Raw genomic sequence first — 20358 nt, forward strand, 5'->3', positions numbered from 1 at the left:
CAAACTCGAACCTTTCAAAAGACTGAAGTTTCATAAACAGCATGAGATATATGGAACTACCATATGAACTACAATAAGTTTGTGAAGTCTTCGTAAAATGAGTGTTGAAGGCAGTTTTGAATCCAATATGGCGTCCTTCCAAAACGATGCACCCTTCGCCGCGTATGGATACTCCCTTCCCAGGGCTCATTTAACAGTGAGCTCAACACTGCTTGCATATATATGTAATGTTTATCGATATTACGCGAGATTTTAATAGTAATCAGCACAATAAAACAACATTTTGTGGCTTATGCCAATGAAAGTATGAGACATGGAATTCCCGAGTGCCATGTGGTTGAACTGAAATGCGGTCATTATACACATGTTGTACTTAATTCACTAAAAATGCCACTGAAAATACGTGAGAATGGTTGTTTACTACATATCACTCCATCAAAATAGCGAAACTATGACAGGAACAACAACTTTCCAGACTTATTGTACATCTGGTTGTCTCAAACATCCGAGAGGGCACACCGTAAAATGTGAAGTATATCAAGATATTATGGGAGTATTATGATTATAATAAGTGCATGCACGAATAATTGGTAAGCTTCTCAGACATGTAATGTGGACATATGAGTGTTACCACATTCTGCAAAAAAAAAAAAAGTTGAGTATGACAAGTTATCTAGGTACGATAGTCAAGAGGTCGTGACGTCATAACGCAAGCCTGAACTAAAGGCCTTAAATCCAAAAATATTACTTAAAACACCATTGCATTTTACAAAACTTATACTATGTACACTTATTATATTACACTGTATGTAATATATATTAGTAAATAGGGAAAACTATAGGAAAACGCGAAAAATACATCTTAAGGTTCACAGCCAAAGCGTCGAAATTTGACTCATGGCAAAATATCCACTTCGTTGAAAGTAATGAGTTAAAATTAAAGTCAATCTAACTTATTGAATTTTATATGCCCTTAATAGCGTAGTTTCCTTTATGTCGATGAATTTTCCATTTTCTAAATCCCATACTAACCCGATAGCGAAGATTTACAAGTGTTAAGAACGCCACTTGATCATTATGTCCCCACTAGTGTTGTTTTCCGTAGTGCTCGACCGTTGTTCTTGAAACCTATTGGTATGAGTTGGTTATATCAGTGAAGGCCAGGTAATTAAATTACGTCTGTTGCACTAAAACCGTCATGAAGGGTGACGAAACTGTGACCAGTACACCTGCCGTCGATGCAGTTCTAGTTTACGGTCCACCGTGAAACCACAGACTTCCTTACCTAGGCCATATTATTGAAGGATAAAGTCGCTTCTGAGCAGTTGAAAAGGTTAGGCTTGTAATAAAGTAATTCATTGTAATTGTAACACTTCATGAAATAACAATTTCATAGTGGCTTCGGTATTCTGTTTCATATCAAAGCGTTTTGAGAAGGGTTGTCGGGGAGCATTTGCTGCCTTTGATGACCACCATTAGGTAGGCCTAGACGTTTTGCGATATATATCACTTGGTTTTTGACAAATTCCGGTCTTATGAATATATTTTAATAAAAGAGAGGAATCCTGATAATTGAAATGTCGGTATCGTTGACCAGTAACCTGCTACCTAGATAAATCTGTTTAGTTTGGTCTAGGCTAGCCTACCAGCTTTGGGGTTTAATGAACTATACCAAGTATTCTAATAGCGGTTATTTTTCGGAATACTCCAGCCGCCTCCCACATTATAGTTTATATTTTCCTTGGATAAATATACCAAAACAAATAATTTCTTCTCAATACATAACCCGCGCAAATGCTTAATAACAGATTAAAAAATAACCAAGTTATGACTTTTAAAGCAAGACAGTGGGTACCCCCCCCCCCCCGGCTAATACGGGCAAGTTGTAACCAGTAATTGCCCTTAGGTTACTTTAAGTTTATATTTTTATGTTCTTTTAATGCCCTATGATTTATAAGCCCTTTTTGCCTGAAAAACCCAAAATGGTTTTTCATGCAAAAATGGCATGCTGGAGTATTCTGAAATGGCCGGCTGGATTCAAACGAAAAAATTATCTTAATTGCAACTGTATTTTTATTAGGGGAGAGAGGCAGGGGGAATGGGGCAGAATTTCCCATCGTAAAAGCTTCCACAATAATGAGCTTGTGAATTACGGTAACTTTACAGTGGATTCCAACCACTAGCTATAAGGACAATCACCTGGGAAGGGCTATATTGGGTTATGTGAGGTTAGGCTAGGATCCATGGCAAGTTGCCTAATTATTTCGGAACCGTTAATGTCTGCTTCACCATATTTATGCCGAGATATTCCGTTGTTAGTTAGAAAATGGATGCCTTACTTTAGTACAAAAAGCATTTTGCTTTGCAGTGGTAAGTACATGCACTAGCCTACCTTCTGTTAAATTTTCTCATGTACTGTATAGGTAAATTCATCATACTGTCCAAGGCATAGGCCTTCGGACATTGTTTACACTTTCCTGTAATGTAAAACTGTTAAAGTTCACGAATGAATAATAGGTTTCATAAGTTTTTATCCATTGGGATATTAATGATTACATTAAATGGATTTTTGATACCATGATTAAGTTGCTTTTACTATACAAGAAAATTTAGTGTATGAGGAAATTTAGCTGATGGTCTAATTAGAGGTTTTTGTTTATGATGAGGTAGAGTTCAGTAATTTCAGAGGAAAAAATCTTTGGGAGCATTTTGAGTAGTAAAATTCTTGCCTAAGCGTTTCATACATTCATAAAATGTGAAAATTAAAGACATTATCCTTTGAAATAAAAAATAATGATGGATAAGTCGTAAAGAGATGACATGCTTTTCATCAGCCTAGGTTAGGCTTACATTAAAGATTGTTATGTACAAAAATGTAAATAAAATTATCAGCTAAAAATTTAGAAATTTCTATTTGCATAGTTACATGAAATGAACAAATACCATATGCAAAAACAAATGAATTTCACTTTTTAAAATACAGAAATTGGAGAATGACAGGCTAATGACTGGGTGACTGTGAAGATAGATTGTTATAATAAAATTAAAAAAAAATAAATGAGGGAGCCAATCTAGTAGTAACTGCACATGCTCATTTTGACAAGTAGGTTTTCTGGCATGGAAACTACTGCCATTATGTAGAGTTTATGCCTTATTTCATATGTGTTAATATTTGCATATGACAGAAACATAATTCATTGCCATTATCAAACCCCCGCCCCCCGCCCCGCAACCCGACCCAAATGTGAATCCCCCCCCCCCCCAAAGTTCTTGTCACCTTGTCAGATGCAGAATATTGAAGGTAAGTCAAAGTGGTTGATGACTTTAATTACATTGGTTAAATGTGTTGGACAACCATTTTCCATATAGTATTGGCAGTCTCTTGGTTATGGCAGTCTCGGTTTAAGGCGCCGCTAACATGAATTTACAACGCTGTAAGCTGGTTTATGGTGCTTTTTAAGGTGCCTTAAGTGACATTTATTCCCATTATCATTATGATGTTCCGGTTTACAGCATTTTTTGGGATATGGAATCCTGTCAGGAACAAATGAATGGAACCCCCACTGTAAACCAGGGACTGCCTACCATAAAACAAGATGTTCATTAAGCTTAGGGAAGCCGTTCTTAAACATTTTGACATTTATGGTCCATATTATTGATCAATTTATTTTAAACCGATATTAGAAGGAATTGTATGTAGGATAGCCAATAGGTTTTGAGATCAAGTTAGAGAATCTACTGTTGCTTTTTATGTTTCATTAACTTAGTGGCCAAAGCATCGATTATTATTGTTTGATTGGATGATTTATTTAGACTGGTGTAACAATTTTTAGTGTTACTTTTCAACTAATTGATAATGTCAGTAACTTCAGGGGAAATATTAAGCCTTTTAATTTCCTTTATATATATAGTAAAGCACTTCGTGTCCAGATTTTAAAATGATTAACTTAAAGGAAGGTACCGTACACCCCCTTTTTAGGTTGGAGGCCCATTCAAAAAGACTAAAGCTTGGGCCACAACTTGAGACTTGTAGTTCTTGAGACATGCCCAGCCCCTGATTTGTTCTGATCTTTGAACATTGCCAAAAATTCGTTTATATCTTTCCTATTAGTTAAATTTGTGTCATATCTAGCTTAATAGGTACATTTTCATTGATCTATCTTTTTATAATATAAGGATTTTGCAGCCAAACATGCAAAACCAAGGTTATGGCCACAAGATTAAGTCTCTAGTGAAAAGTATCTTTATTGATTTCAAATTGAAATATGAATTTTGCATACAAAACACTTTCATCTGATAAAAAATAGCTTATTAATTCTGAAAAAAAAACAAAACAAAAACAAAACAAAACGTGGCTTTAGCTGAAAGCGGTCAAAGTTTTGGCCAGATACGACCAAAATGACAATTTAGTCTTATTTGAATTCTTCATAATATTAAACTTCCCTGTTTTTTTTTTTTTTTTTACTCAAAATGGTTGCAAAATCACATCCTCCCTAATTAAATTTATTTAATTATTATCACAAAGTAAGATTGCTTCAAAGTGCGTTCATGTTTCCAGACCTATATACGTAGTACGTATATGTTATTCGATCAGTGCTCCCGTCTCTATTATGCTTATTAATAGTTTGCAAACTTAACGAATGTCACAATAGGCTATAAGTTAGTGTTTCCATTATCACGTCGAAAACACCGTAACGAAACCTTTGTTTGCCATAATACGCCCGTGATAATAATGTAACTTCTCAGGCAAACAATTAATATAATCCGATCATGCCGGAAATTGAGAGTTGATGAGAGTTAAGCATTGGACTTGGAGTTAGGAAACTAGTTGCGAAGTAAACTCTCTCTCTCTCTCTCTCTCTCTCTCTCTCTCTCTCTCTCTCTCTCTCTCTCTCTCAACACATTTTCCTTTCTTTGTTCCTTGAACAAGCAATGATGCCCGTTCTGGTGGCAAGTTGATCGTTAGTGATAACGGAATTCCACCATAGGATCTGGCATTTTGATGGCTTGCCGGTAGCACGTTGCCAAGAAATGGGCAAATATTATACTTGCCAGACAGTATCCTTTTTATGCTTCTGCCGGGGACTGTGCGCTCAATATCTACTTGCTTCACCTTTTACTGTCCTTTGCTAGTTTTTTCTTTGGACTATCATTATCATATAGAGGCTTCCATTCTGTTCAACTTGTAGGCCTAACTTTTTCTTCAGTTAGAGTTTATAGTTTCCTCAATACCACAACTCAATTTTGCAAATGTGTTCCCCAAAAATTATTGTTAGGATTCGTAACTTAAACTTTTCCATCTCAATAACGAAAAGCTCCATGTCGGCCTTGTATAACGTCCTAGTAAGGATAATTGCTCTCGTAACTGAGACGCTACTGACCGCGTTTCCTATCTTGACAGGACAAGGCGTGAGAAAATTCGATTAATCATGCTTGAGTTCGCTCTTTTTATCCTGCTAGGTGTCCTGTCATCTCTCTCTCTCCTCTCTCTCTCTCTCTCTCTCTCTCTCTCTCTCTCTCTCTCTTTCAGGCGACCTCAAAACGTTTTCCTTACATCGACGAGTAATGTGATCGTGTCGTCTCCATGTTGCGCAAACAAAAGAAAAATCTGGTCGGTTAGATGAAGGTTGTCTGTCCATCTGCCAAGTTTTGATATTCGTTTCCTCCTCCGCTTTTACCCCATTCCTTTAGACCTAAAAATGTTAAGGAAACCCCCCCCCCCCCATTTCTTTCTTTTTATCTCCACTGAGCATGCTCTTGACAAGTGTATCGAGTCTTGTCATCTTTTGAAAATCTGCACGTTCGTTGTTGTGTGTAATATATGTATGTATATGTATGTATGTATGTATGTATGTGTTATAGATATGTATGTATATATAAATATATATAAATATATATATATATATATATATATATATATATATATATATATATAGAGGCCTACCCGCGTTTTAAGCTAATAACCCCTAACAAGATGTATTTCCAAAGTAGAAATAAAAAAAATTAACGGTCAATGCCATAGTCATGCAACAATTTCTGATTCATGGATGAACTCCATATGTAGTAAAAACTTCCATATATAGTATATATATATATATATATATATATATATATATATATATATATATATATATATATATATATATATATATATATACATAAACCAAACCATTGTGCCTTAATAACTATTACCTACCCGGCAGTTAGTGAAACGTAATGGGGTGCAACCTTGTTGGAGAATTGGATGTGTTAGCAACAGCATCCCAAAATGTGCGGAGATTTACGAAGGATAACTCCGAGTCATCCCGTTAATGAGAAGAAAAACCGTATAATAAACCTTTTGTGTATTTCTATATACGCCTTGTCAGTCGTTTTAGGATGAACATGATTGCCCCACATCCCCCATCACGAATATTCAATAAACGCACCTTAGTAGGCCTACTAGGTACCGTTAATGTTGATTTATATGTAGACTTAGGGTAGTACTGGCTAGCCCCGACCTTGCTCAACTACCGTGACCGAACGACCACCCTGTTCTGAACAAGCCTTAAAGAGCCTTTTAAAAAAGAGCCTATCACCCACTGACCTTACGATGATCTATAAAGACGCTGTGTAAAGCTTTTGAAAAGCGCCGAGGAAGTCAAATGTTGCTTTATCGTAAGTTAGCACTTTCTTTGAAAGTAATGGAAGATTTTCATTTTGAGGCCCTTTTGGTTCATCAGTGGGTCGTAGGTGTAGTTCTGAAGGAAATTTGGATGTTTTCATAACTGTAAATGTTCATTTTTATTAGATTACCTAGACTATTTTTTTGGAAATCTTTGAAAGAATTTAGGGCCACTTATAGATCCGCAGAAGCTGCTAAGCATAAATCTGTTATGGAGGCATAACAGTACAGTTTTTATTGCGGCCGCCATGTAGGTGTTTTTATATCCAACAAATTAATTAGCTTTTAATGGCAATTTACCCGTTCCCAATAAGTGCCCTGAATTCCTAGAACAAAACATTACTGCTATTTCTGTTTGTTGTATCAATTTCTATTTCTCTGGTGAGTACATGCGATAGAGAAATGAGGTTCGTTCATTACCCTGTTGAAAGTTAAAAGCCGGTAAATTTGGTAAAGACTTCACTTTCAATTTATCAATTTCCCCGCGGGTGGTTAGTGCCGTCAGTGCACCGCATTATTTAAGGTTCTTTGCAGCTTGCCTTCGGCCCCTGGCTGCAACCGCTTGTGTTCATTTTACTGTACCTCCTTTCATATTCTCTTTCTTCCATCTGACTTTCCACCCTCTCCTAACAATTGATTTATAGTGCAATTGCGAAGTTTCCTCCTGCTACACCTTGCAAATCTTTTACTGCCAACTTCCGTTTCAGCACTGAATGACCTATTAGGTCACAGTGCTTGGCCTTTGGCCTGAATTCTATATTCAATTAAGTTCAATTAATCAGTATACTTTTGTAAATAGGCAGTCGTTTATTAATGCAACCTTTTCAGGAATAAGTACTGATCTAATTTTAGCCAGGCTGAAGAATTGTGGCATTCCTGACCGTTAAATATCTTTGCAGCTTACGAGGTTTTGTAAGTATAAATTTTCCACTGTTTACAAGGGAGACTGCAACAGGGTAAGCTTAACTTTATTTTTTGTACTAAACGAATCTGTAACATTATTGTTATTTTGCCAACTGAAATGTACTTTTTTTCATAAGTAAAGAACATAATAGGTACGTGTGTGATAGAGACAACAGCGAGTGCAAGATAAATGTGACAGTTTAGCTGCCTAGTTTTGTGGGGCGACTCGATATCAATAAGACCTTGAAGGTGCATTATTATTATTTTTTTTATTTTTGTATATATTTTTTATACAAGTGGTCACCCCATCCACTGGTTCAACAGAGTTTTAGAGTGAGTTATCAGCAGTTTTTATCAGAATTTCGTTTTATTAGACCAAATTATAAAGAGGTTAAAGTATTAATTTGTTCATGTATTTATTTATTTATTTTTAATTTTTTTTATATTTAGAATGAATGTGCAGATACTCGAGTGATACTACAAGAAAATTCAAATTTGTTTTCTTTTATAGATTGATTCGCTTCCTTTTCAGCGTTGACTAAAAATCTAGTATAGATTTTGTAGTATAGAAAGGAAGATAATTGTTCATGTTTGTCAATTTTGTGGGTTGCATTCACATCTCGTGTATTTTATAAATAATACCGATAAAATATAGACCATTAACTTTTTATATGAAAAATGTTCAACTGATAACGTTATATCATAAAATTTACACCAATAACTTTAGTTTGGAAAAAAAATTCACACTAATAAATTATATATGAACTAATTTTAGACCGACAACTTTATTTGAATACTTATTAGACCAATACCTTTCATATAAAATAATTTTAGACCGATAAGTTTTACGTATATATATGGAATTTTTTTAGACCGGTAACATTGTATATAAAAACATTGTAGACCTATAACTCTATGAAAATTTTTTAGACCAATAACTAATGAAAAAGTTTTAGACTGATGACATTTTTTGTGAAAAAGTTTAGACCGATCTCTTTACATGAATAAAAATTAGGCCAATAACTTTTATATGAAATTTTAGCCCAATGACTTCACATTATATAAAAGAATTTTAGACCAATGACTTTCACATGAACATTTTTTAGACCAGTAACTTTCATATGAAAAAAATTAGACAGTAATAATAGATATGTTATAATGTATATATCATATATATATATTATATATAGATTATATATATATATATATATATTATATATTATATATAGACTAATAACAACTATATACAAAAAAAAATTTAGACAACTTGGTATATATAAAAAATTTTGACAACTTTTATATGGAAATTTTTTAGACTAATAAATTTTATATGAAAAAAGGGTAGACCGATAACTTTATGCGGAAAAAATTTAAGACAGACTTCTCTTTAAATGAGAGAGAGAGAGAGAAAACACTATAGTAGATTCACATCAACCGTGCATTTGATGTCTAGGCCAGTCCCTTGCGACGCTCCTGATTGGCTGTTGATAAGCCAGTCACAGGGCTGGAAACTCTCAGTCTCTCTTGAGAGTTCACATGGGTAGGATCTATGTTCCACCTCTCCTGAGGGATACGTCTTTCAAAAGTATCCCTCAGGAGCGTCGTAAGGGACGGGCCTGGACATCAAATGACGGTTGATGTGAATCTACTATAGTATATTTGTTGCAGAGTCTGTCCAGAGTTCTCGGGTTGTATTTCTGCTTCTTCTTCTTCCTTCCTGTCTTGCGATAGGCGTCAGCGCCATTTCGTTACGTCGATAAATCAATGGGATGAATCCTTATCCTCGCGTCTTTGTGAACCTTCTCCTTCGCAACCCTGCAATCTGCAAAGTTTAGCCACGAAAGTTAGTCTTGATATAATAGTAATAATAATAATGATAATAATCCTCAGATCATTGTGAACCATACAACCTTTTCTACAACCTGTGCAATATATAGGAACGGATTTTTTTTTCTTGGGCCACTAAAATAAGTCTTAATTTTCGAATAATAATAATAATAATAATGATAATAATAAAGACGAGTATGAGATTCCAACCAAACCCATCGGTATGATTTTTAAAATAAATTTTAACTCATTTAGACCACTGGTTCTCAATTTTTAGTTCATGGACCACTACCGGTCCACAGGACATTCACTGTATGTGGTGATACAAAAATACGTGTAAATGTATATAATTATATATATATATATATCTTCAGGTTGTAATTCTTGTGTAAGAGAAATATTCGAATCCAGATAGTTTATGCTTTATTTAACTAAAAAAAAATGGTCCACTATATTTTTTTGTAATTCGGCTGATGGTCTGTGACCTGAAAGGAATTGTGAAGCGCTGATATAGACCGAGCTACCCGTAGTAATAGTTTTATATGAAAGAACTGACGGTACGCCAGTTCATTTGTCAAGACAAGACTGAGAACTGAATACAAACTGAGGGCAGGAGCTGGGTGGGCTCATGAGACTAACCCTAAAAATTGTATCGCGAATTGTAGAACAGCCGCAGACACGCAATTTCGGAATTACTGTTCTTACCGCGATGAAATTATGTTTATTTACATCTCAGCATGTCAAGGCTTGGAGTAGCTTCTCTCTCTCTCTCTCTCTCTCTCTTCTCTCTCTCTCTCTCTCTCAAAACCGAGGGGAAAGGGTCAGCAGAACTGAAGGAAGGTTTAACCCTGACATGCTTTACCTACCACTTCTGTACCCTACAGTGCTGGAGGGTGACGCCGTAACCTCATTTTCATCCCCTTCGTAATTCACTTGGAGGAAAACAATGCGCGACGGTTGCCTTGTTCGGGATATCACTGCGTGCCATACTGACCCCTAGTCCTACATGTTATTACCCACGCGCTTCATTTTTCTTCATGACGTTCAAAGATGATAGCGGTTATTGTCGAAGTAGGTGCATTTGTAAGTGTGTTTCTTTACGCTCCCGTAAGAGGGCTTTGCCTGCAGTGAGTTTCACATGGTATACTGAGGATCTATTTGCATCGTCAACTTTGGCCCACATCTGCATTGCTAGCACCTCGGTGGCGTGATCGGTATGGTCTTGGCCTGCCACCTCGGTGGCCGCGAGTTCGATTCTCGGGCATTCCACTGAGGGATTAGAGATGTATATTTCTGCTGATAGAATTTCACTCTGGACGTGGTTCGGAAGTCACGTAAAGCCGTTGGTCCCGTTGCTGAGAAAACCACTGGTTCAATGCAACGTAAAAGCACCATACAAACAAACAAACTGCATTGCTTTTTGCCATTTAATTATTCATCCGATTCCTTTAGTCTTTTACCATTTAGTTGTTTAGCTTCTTTGATTTTACCTGGTTCTAATTTCCACCTCTTAAAGAAGAAATCCTAGGTAGAACTGGGTTATTAGTTAAGACTACTTACTTCGTTCGTATAAACGAGTGTCATGAGACTACCTTTCCTAGGCCGAAAAAAATATAGTGAAAATATTTCAGTAAAGTTAAAGCTCAATTGACATACTGCCTTGCGTTTTCGATACTTAATTATTATTGTTATCATATTATTTATAAGTTTAGCCCTATCCATGTTGCAGAAGCCCGCAGGGGCCATCGACTTGGAATTCGAACTTACAAATACTACGGAATTCGAACTTAAATACTACGGTGTTCATGAGAGAGAAGAAACAGGAGGTAAAGGGAATGAGGAATGAAGAACTCCTGAAGTGATCATGACGAAATTTCAAGAGAGAGAGAGAGAGCTGAAAAGCTCCTGGTGTTACTCAATATGCCAAGGGCGGGCGGAGGGATTCTCAGATGTCATTTTACTCGTGGCCTGCTATCGATTATCTTCAATAATAGAGTCAAGTCATTTCGCCTTGAGAGTCTCGGGAGGTCGGTGGTCGATGTACCTTTATTGAGAGTCTCTCTCTCTCTCTCTCTCTCTCTCTCTCTGTGTGTGTGTCAGGAGCGCTTTCTGTTTCTAGTGCTCCTCCATGTGTGGTTTCTACACCGCACTGCCTCCACCCCACTTCTACGCTGCATGCACGGTTCACGTTTAAGGTGTTACTTGATATGAATCTTGTTTATATTATATATCTATATTATATCATATATATATATATATATATATATATATATATATATATATATATATCTAGTGTATGTGTTTGCTGTTTCTCCCAATTGGATATAAAAACAATACTCTTACTTATCCGTTATACATCCACGCAAACGGCTCATTAGGCCTGATTGCTCGTTGACTGCACCTTAACTGTCTTGTACTTACTTGCCTATCCTTTCCATCTTTTCCTACATGCCAACAATCTTTCCAGTGTCTCTTTTCTACTTCCTTCCAAAGTTTCTCTCCATGACGAGCAACCCTTTTCACATATGCAAGATTTAGTAACACATCTGAGCTCGAAGTACTTGTCACCCTTTCAACCCCTTTTACTCCAAGTAGTGTAGCTCCAGAGCTTCTGCAGTTTTTTCCCTTCATTGTCACTTCAACAAGCCTTGCAATCCACTTTGCATCCATAGACACTAGTTTCTTTTCCAAAACCACTTGAGTTATCGTTTTCAGAAGCATTCTCAAATTTTGATTAACTACTTCCTCTTATGCATAATTCAGATTTGCCGCCTGTTTCATCCTGTGTGTTCAACAAGGTCTCAAAACAACTCTATGTCGACGCAGAAGTTCATTCTCTTCGTGCAGTCTCTCTCTCTCTGTTTGTCTATTCTGCTTAGAGATTCATTTGCTCACTATTATTTCTTTCCACATTTACTTCCCCAGCACATCTTAGTTTTTCCTCCCTTGAGCGCTTGTTCGAACTCCCCACTGCTTTTTCATTCCTTTCTTTCTCTTTCTAAGATCTTCGGTTATCATCTTATTTCTCTTGGTACCTGTGTTCGTTCAGTGTGATTTGCATTCAGCTTTGCCTTAAACAGTGCCTTTCATTTCGTCACTTAAACTCATTACATCATCACACCAGGTTTTTACGTAGCTTTCTTTCTCCTTTTATCTGCTTATACCCTCAAATGCAACCTGCTGATTCTAACCCAGTCTTGATTTTCGCTAACTTTTAAAACATCTACATTAGTACCCTTATTCCTGGTCCACTATCCTTCCTTTGCTTATATTCCACGTTAATTTCTTCTCCATTAAACCCGCTGTTTAAATTTTATCTACAAACCCTTGTTTTGAGGGCATACGCTGGCTTTTCAGCATCGTCTGCGTCTTTGGTGGTGATGAAGATGTTTCCCCCACATATCTTACCATAGATTCTTGGTCTTTGGTGGTGCAGAATGCCTTTTTATTTATTTATTTTTTTTATTTTTTTTTTACCAATCACCATATACTTGTTGGCCGAGAGCACGTTCAGGAACACGTTCATGAATAATTCCATCGCCATGCCATCCAGCTCTTCGTGTGAGGAAATGGACCTCCATTTTACTTCCATCAGCATCGCCTTCAGTAGGTTGCCGGAGATTAAGAGGGATTCGTACCAGTTCTGTAAACATGACTAAAAATGATCTCTGTTGTCTTCTGAAATGGAACATTGGTAAGCAGCACTCCAACCCCCCCGCCCCTTTCTTGCATCCAGGGTTGTCATGTCTTGTCGAGCGAGATCTGTGGTTTTAAGAATGCCTATGAATTCGAAAGGTACCTTCCAAGAAAATCGTGCAGGTGTGTAAGGGGTTAGGATGTCGTTTAAGATCTGAGCCATCCTGTATGTCAGATGTCACCTGGGACATTATCCTCGTAGGGGGGTAGTGACGTCAGTGGACCTCATGCGGTGCACTGTAGGCATTACTTAAGGTTCTTTGCAGCGTGCTTTCGGCCCCTAGCTGCAACCACTTTCATTCCTTTTACTGTACCTCCTTTCATATTCTCTTTCTTCATCTTACTTTCCACCCTCTCCTAACACTTGATTCATAGTGCAACTGCTTTGAGGTTTTCCACCTGTTACACCTTTCAAACCTTTTACTGTCAATTTCTATTTCAGCGCCGAGTGACCTCATAGGTCCCAGTGCTTGGCCTTTGGCCTCAATTCTATATTCAAATCGACTCAACCTGGGACATGTGGCCCTGAGAGGGTTGCCACGTTTATGGGCTTTGACAGTCCCGTAGGAGGTGCGTAGTCGCTGTAGGAAACTTGGCATACTGCCACTTGCTGTTTACTCTTTGTATCATGGTACTTGCTCTTGTCTTCAGTGTCTCCGTTGGGTCCTCCTATAGAACTTTCAGATTTGGTTGCGACATTGGGAGTATCTTCCATCTAATTCATGCGTTCACCTCTCTTCCTGATTACGTAGGCAGCAGATTTATCAGCTTTCGTGAGGATGGTGTCGTCTCTTTGCCTGAGTTTCCTGGCAGCCTTCAGGTTATGCTGAAGAAGGCACTTTAAGTTTCAATCTTGCTTCTCCGACTTGCTCTTCAATATATATATATATATATATATATATATATATATATATATATATATTATATATACATATATTATATATATATATATATATATATATATATATAATACTATATATATATATATATATATATATATATAGTAGGCAGGAGAAGGCGCAGGAACATATACACATCCATTTGATACATTTATTGCCAACGCGTTTCTTGAGCCCATGGTCACATCATCAGGACATCTATATAAAAAGGAGCATCCGAGCACATAATTAAAAGAAACATAGAATAAAGCATAAGAAACTTAAAATGGAACTAAGTTAAACTAAATACTGAATCACATATTCGTTCTATTGGAAAAATGAATATGATGCTGACAGATTCCTAAACCTAGCCAACAACTTCCATAATAATATTAATATTACTATTGAAAAAGAACAAGACGGTAAGTTGGCTTTCCTTGATGTTTTAGTTACTAAGGACAATGATAATTTTAACACGACCATTTTTAGGAAAAGTACATTCACCGGACTCTGCTCCAATTTTTTATAGTTCTTGTTTTATTAATTTTAAAATTAATTTTGTGCATACACCTTGGTATCATCCTCGGGCTCTATCTCTAACTTCTAGTTGGCTCTCTTTTCATTCTGAAATTCTCTTCCTTAAGCAGTACTTCCGTAACAACTGTTTCCCTGCCCATCTAGTACTTAAGGTTATTAAGAAAGTTCTTGATAAAAAATTTGCACCCTAAATACCTAAATTTAACGTACCTAAACTTACTGTACATGCAAGCTTTTGTTTTTACCCACCAATCAAAACTTTGCCAAGCAGTGTGCTAAAATTATTGAAAAACATATTGGTGCTCTAAATATCAAACTAATTCCAAAAAATCCTAAAACTATTGGCTCTTTGTTTCCCTTCAAGGATCGGCTCTGTCCCTTGATGACGTCGGGCGTCGTATATGAGTACAAGTTCCCCGGATGTAGTCCGGGAATTACGTTGGTTCGACTCGGCATCTCCTCAAGGTCAGGACCGATTCTTACATGGGCTTGAGTTATCGTACGGGTTGCAGATTGTCTAATCCCGATAAACTTTCTAATATAAGATCGCACGCTAGAAGTTGCAATACATCGATCAAATATGACAACTTCAAAATAATTGGCCAAGTCAAGGAACCCGGAGAAACTACTACTCTTGGAAAGTCTGCTAATAAAAAGAATTGTACCTACGTTAAATTGCCAATTCATCGGCCGTTCCCTGTTCATAGCATAACTGGCTTGTTTGTTTTATATTTGTCTGCCCTCTTTTTCTGTTCTTGTGTATTCTTTCAGTGTGTTTGTTCTTGTCATTTTGAGAGGTCGCCTTGTTCTTCATTTTAAGTTCGTTTTTACCTTAATTTTTCTTTTATTGAGTTGGTTTTTTAAGGATCATTTTAAGCTTTCTTTTGTTTTTAATGTGTAAATGTATTTAAGTGTGATTTCAGTATTTAAGTTTAACTTAGTTTCCATTTTAAGTTTTCTTATGCTTTATATATGTTTCTTTTAATTATGTGCTCGGATGCTCCTTTTTATGTAGATGTCCTGATGATGTGACCATGGGTCAAAAAAACGCGTTGGCAATAAATGTATCAAATGGATGTGTATATGTTCCTCCGCCATTCTCCTGCCACTATAGGTTACCCTTTGATGTGTGGATTATATATATATATATATAAATATATATCATATATATATATATATATATATATATATATATATATACTATATATATATATATATATGTGTGTGTATTTACGTATGCACAAAATGGTGGTTGCACAATTTATGCCGACTGGCACGCTCTCCTTCTCTCACCTTTCTTGGGCATTCTGTCTTCGCAAGCATTCATATTGTATCGATATAGATCGCACTTCACAAAGTCGAAGCTGCACTACTGAGGACTTCCAACGTTTGTCTTCCCGTTTGGCATTACTCTGTACATTATTTTCATATATACATTATACTTTTGATGTTGCAGGGCTCATTCTTTCAGGGTTCATTGGTTCGGAAACAGTAACAGTAGATTTTCTTATAACTAACCTAATCCATCCGCGGATCGAATTCGTATCAAAGACTCACCCGAGATTTGAGTTTTGAAACTGGTAGCACTTACTACGAGTACATACAAGTGATTATATAAATAATATATATATATATATAATATATATATATATATATATATATATATATATATATATATATATATAGAAGAGCAAAAGCCCATTGCGTATATAAATTTATGTATATATACATATATATATCATTACCGTGATTCCTATACATAGATCGAGCTACAAATGTCCTTTAATAGCCTATTCGCTCTACCTCTGAATTAATATATTTTCATATATGTTAACCGAAGGGAAATTTTTTAGTCGATAAGAAATTTGTCGGTTCATAGGGGCGAACCATCGAACCAACAAATTGAGGGCGCACAGTGAAGCCTTAGACCACACCTTTTATTCCTCACACTATCGGACTGTGGACCAGTCTCCCTGAGGAGTTGTGCAATTAGAACTTGGAAAATTCAAGTGGAGATGCAACGCATTATACTACTCAAAAACAATTCCCCTTTTAGCTGCTCTTTTCCTTACGTGAGTGCATTGTGCGTGTTTTTGTGTCTTAATGACCCTTTCGTCTTGTTTCTTTTGGGTGTGTGGACGATTTGAATAAGTTAAGATATGATTTTTTAACTTTAATAACTGATCTAAAAAAAAAATCCTGTCAAGACAATCAATGTTCAAGTTTGCATTCTGCGTCGTGATTGGCTGCTATTGTTCTGTACGGTAATAAGGTTCAAAGTTATCCCATTACATGGCCTGGGCCTGCCTTTCGCACAGAGTTTCATATATCTACAATAATTTCATATGAAATCAACGTACGTTGGAGGTCTTTCAGCTGTCCTTTGATATCGTGAAGAATATGAGAATTCACATTTTTTCTTTTTTTCACCAGAATTAATCGGGGTTTCAATAAATATATATTCACTCTCAACAGTCTGAGTTTGTATTTCAGAGGTTAGCGAAGCCGAGATGCATCCTATAATAAGGCATAAGCACACGATATTTCTAACGCAGAATGTCTTTAATGTTCATTTCGAATCTGAAGGACTAAAGCATAAGGTAAATTGTCTTCCAAAAATATTTAGAATATACTCGAAGTTGAAAAGTCTAATGTTTGATCAGAACAGAGCTGACGATTCGTCAGGAGCCCTGGTAACAAGAAATCTAAGGTAACCTGGTTTCAGATTTCAGTGTCTGAACCCTTCCTGGAACTTTGGAATGGGACCGAGAAACATTTGATTTCTGGAAGTCGTTTTTAGGGTCTTACAGACCTGCCAAGTATTGCAGAGCACGAGCGCTGAATTTTATAATTTGAAATTATATCTGTACTAATGGATATGTAGGTTAATTTTTAAATAATTTTTTTTTCTAGGTTAAGTTTTACTATTTTTATATTTTTGTATTAGATTCTCTAACTGACAAGTTATCACTGCAGTTTTTCTTAATGATTTTATGGGAACTTTGAATTCCTTTTATGTTCCGACGGTTTCATAAAGTGAGTGTGTGTGTGTTTGAGTGCTAATTAAACTTTCTTTTTAATCCGAAACTCCTTTCAAAAGCAGAGCCCACACTCTGTGATTAGTGATTTAATCCACTGGAAAAGATTTCTGCAATATTGGTGTTATTGGGAAGCTCTTTCGAAATGCATTCGTATCCAACATGAGAAGCTTTGGAGGTTGGTCAGAGTTGTTTCTTTTCGGAAATAAGCGATGAGTTTAGTGAACTAACTTATGAAAGGGGTGATTAACGATTTCTTGTGCGGATAATATAAAAGGAATGGTGAATGTATTTAACGTATGCGAGGAATGTGGTCAATGACCGAAAGGCATGACTGATGCGGTTAATGTCTGAGAGGAATGGCGATTGTAATTGTCTGAAAAAAAATTAATGAATTTAATGTCTAAAATGATTGGTTAATGTTTGAAAAAAAAATTAATAATGAATTTAATGTCTGAAAGGATTGATTGATGTGGTTAATGTCTGAAAAAAAATTTATAATGAATTTAATGTGCGAAAGGATTGATTGATATGTTTAAATCTTGAAAAAAGTTAATAATGAATTAATGTCTGAAAGGATTGATTGATATGTTTAATGCTGAAAAAGTTAATAATAAATTTAATGTCTGAAAGGATTGATGATATGGTTAATGTCTGAAAAAAATTAATAATTAATTTAATGTTCTAAAAAGGATTTTGGATTGATGTGTTTAATGTCTGAAAAAATTAATAATGAATTTAATGTCTTCAAAAGGATTGATTATTTGGTTAATGTCTGAAAAAAATTAATAATGTTTAAAAAATGTTTGAAAAGGATTGATTGATATGGTTAATGTCTGAAAAAAATTAATAATGAATTTAATGTCTGAAAGGATTGATTGATGTGGTTAATGTCTGAAAAAAATTAATAATGAATTTAATGTCTGAAAGGATTGATTGATGTGGTTAATGTCTGAAAAATTAACAATGAATTTAATGTCTAAAAGGATTGATTGATTTGGTTAATGTCTGAAAAAAATTAATAATGAATTTAATGTCTGAAAGGATTGATTGATGTGTGTAATGTCTGAAAAAATTAATAATGAATTTAATGTCTGAAAGGATTGATTGATGTGGTTAATGTCTGAAAAAAATTAATAATGAATTTAATGTTTGAAAGGATTGATTGATGTGGTTTAATGTCTGAAAGGAATGCAGTTCAGATTGATTGATGTCTGAAAATACTGATTGATTCAGTCAATGCCAAAAGGACTTACGACTGATGAATAGGGAATGTACAAAAGTAATCAAGAAGTGTAATGAATTGAGTTAACATCGGCCAAAAACGGCCAATGACGTCAGCGTCTAAAAGGAGAGAATAGTAAGGAGTCGGAGTAGTGTGCGATGGGATCTGGTTCTGAGACTGTATATTCAACAAAAATAAACTATACTCTGTTTTTTTTTCATCTGTCCATCCGCCTGTGGTGTTTGCGTATGGTAACACTGCGTCCCGGGCTTTAGATAGTTACATTCAGCTTACATTCAACAATAATATCAATATCCTATTTCGAATATTAACAGTGTAATTCGCATACAGTAAATTATTAAAACACTTTCCAGTTGCAAATGTACACCCAGATATCCTTTTATTTACCTAAAATTTACACATAGCGTAACTATCTAAAGCCCGGGACGCAGTGTTACCATACCCAAATACCACTGGCGGGTGGACAGATGGAAAAAAATAGAGTATAGTGATCAGCAGCCATATTTACGATGATGCCGATGGCGAAAGATGGAAAATAATGATAAGTGACGAGAAGCCACGTTTCTAAGTCTCGGCTGTTTCCTTTAGTCTGATTATGATCTTGCTATTATTATGATTATTAATTTATTTTGTACTTTTTTTACAGTATTATTCCTCATACACCGTTTTATGTGTTGAGTTTTTTTTAGATTAAACTTTCTTGCTGTTTTATTGGTCATAATACTTTAAAATATATGGCCAAAGCAATTGAAAATGGCCCTATTTTTTTTTTTTTTTTTATTCGGTTGAAGGATAAAATTTTGGTGTCATCGTTCAGCTGGTTTCTACGAGTTATCCGTCTTACACCACGGAACTTAAATTTATTTTTTATACATATTTTTTACATAGTATTCTTGACACATAAAGAAGTCTTTTAGTAGCTGCCCCTTCATTCTTGAAAATACGAAAGTAACACAAGGAGAGTACGATCGAATGAACTAGACGAAATGATTAAATCATTTTACAATACCAACTCAAGGCAGTCAGTAGTTCCTGAGTCTTATAACAAAACTTGTAGGAAGATGTTCCCATATTCTGCTTGAGCTTCATTTACTGTGAACTTCTCTATGAAATATTCACACGCCATTGAAAGTGCATATTGCATATGTCGTCCAAGACCTTGATTCGTTTTTATTCTTATTTTAAATACGTCGACTCTTCTGTGGCACTTTTGCATTTACCAGGAATAGCACGAGCATCCGTATTTCCTTTGAAGCTTCTTTATTTATTTATTTATTTATTTAATTTTTTTCAGTTCGTCCTTGAATTTCTCTCCGGCGGCAACATCCGTTTGACAGGAAATATCTGATCTGGGCTTCCTCCAGCTTACCTCCGTCTGTCAGAGAGAGAGAGAGAGAGAGAGAGAGAGAAGAGAGAGAGAGAGAGAGAGAGAGGAAGGCTGGAGGAAGGAAGAGGGAGATAAGGTAGGGGAGAGAGAGAGAAAGTTGGGGAATTATGGAGGAAGAGAGAGAGAGAGAGAAAGTTGTGGAAGAGACGAGAGAGAGGAAGGCTGAGGAAGGAAGAGGGAGA

The 20358-nt window shown here is 35.8% G+C and overlaps 1 long non-coding RNA gene across 1 annotated transcript in view; it reads left to right on the top strand.

The window, feature by feature from the left end:
* Positions 1–1170: 1170 nt before the first annotated feature.
* Positions 1171–20358, top strand: part of LOC135219954 (uncharacterized) — a 224577-nt gene continuing 205389 nt past the window's right edge. Inside the window, exon 1 of the long non-coding RNA XR_010315538.1 lies at positions 1171–1333. This is a non-coding gene — a long non-coding RNA (uncharacterized LOC135219954). The remainder of the gene's footprint in view (positions 1334–20358) is intronic.

This window comes from Macrobrachium nipponense, chromosome 1 (genome assembly GCF_015104395.2).
Source record: "Macrobrachium nipponense isolate FS-2020 chromosome 1, ASM1510439v2, whole genome shotgun sequence".
In the NCBI taxonomy this organism is placed as follows: Eukaryota; Metazoa; Arthropoda; class Malacostraca; order Decapoda; family Palaemonidae; genus Macrobrachium; species Macrobrachium nipponense.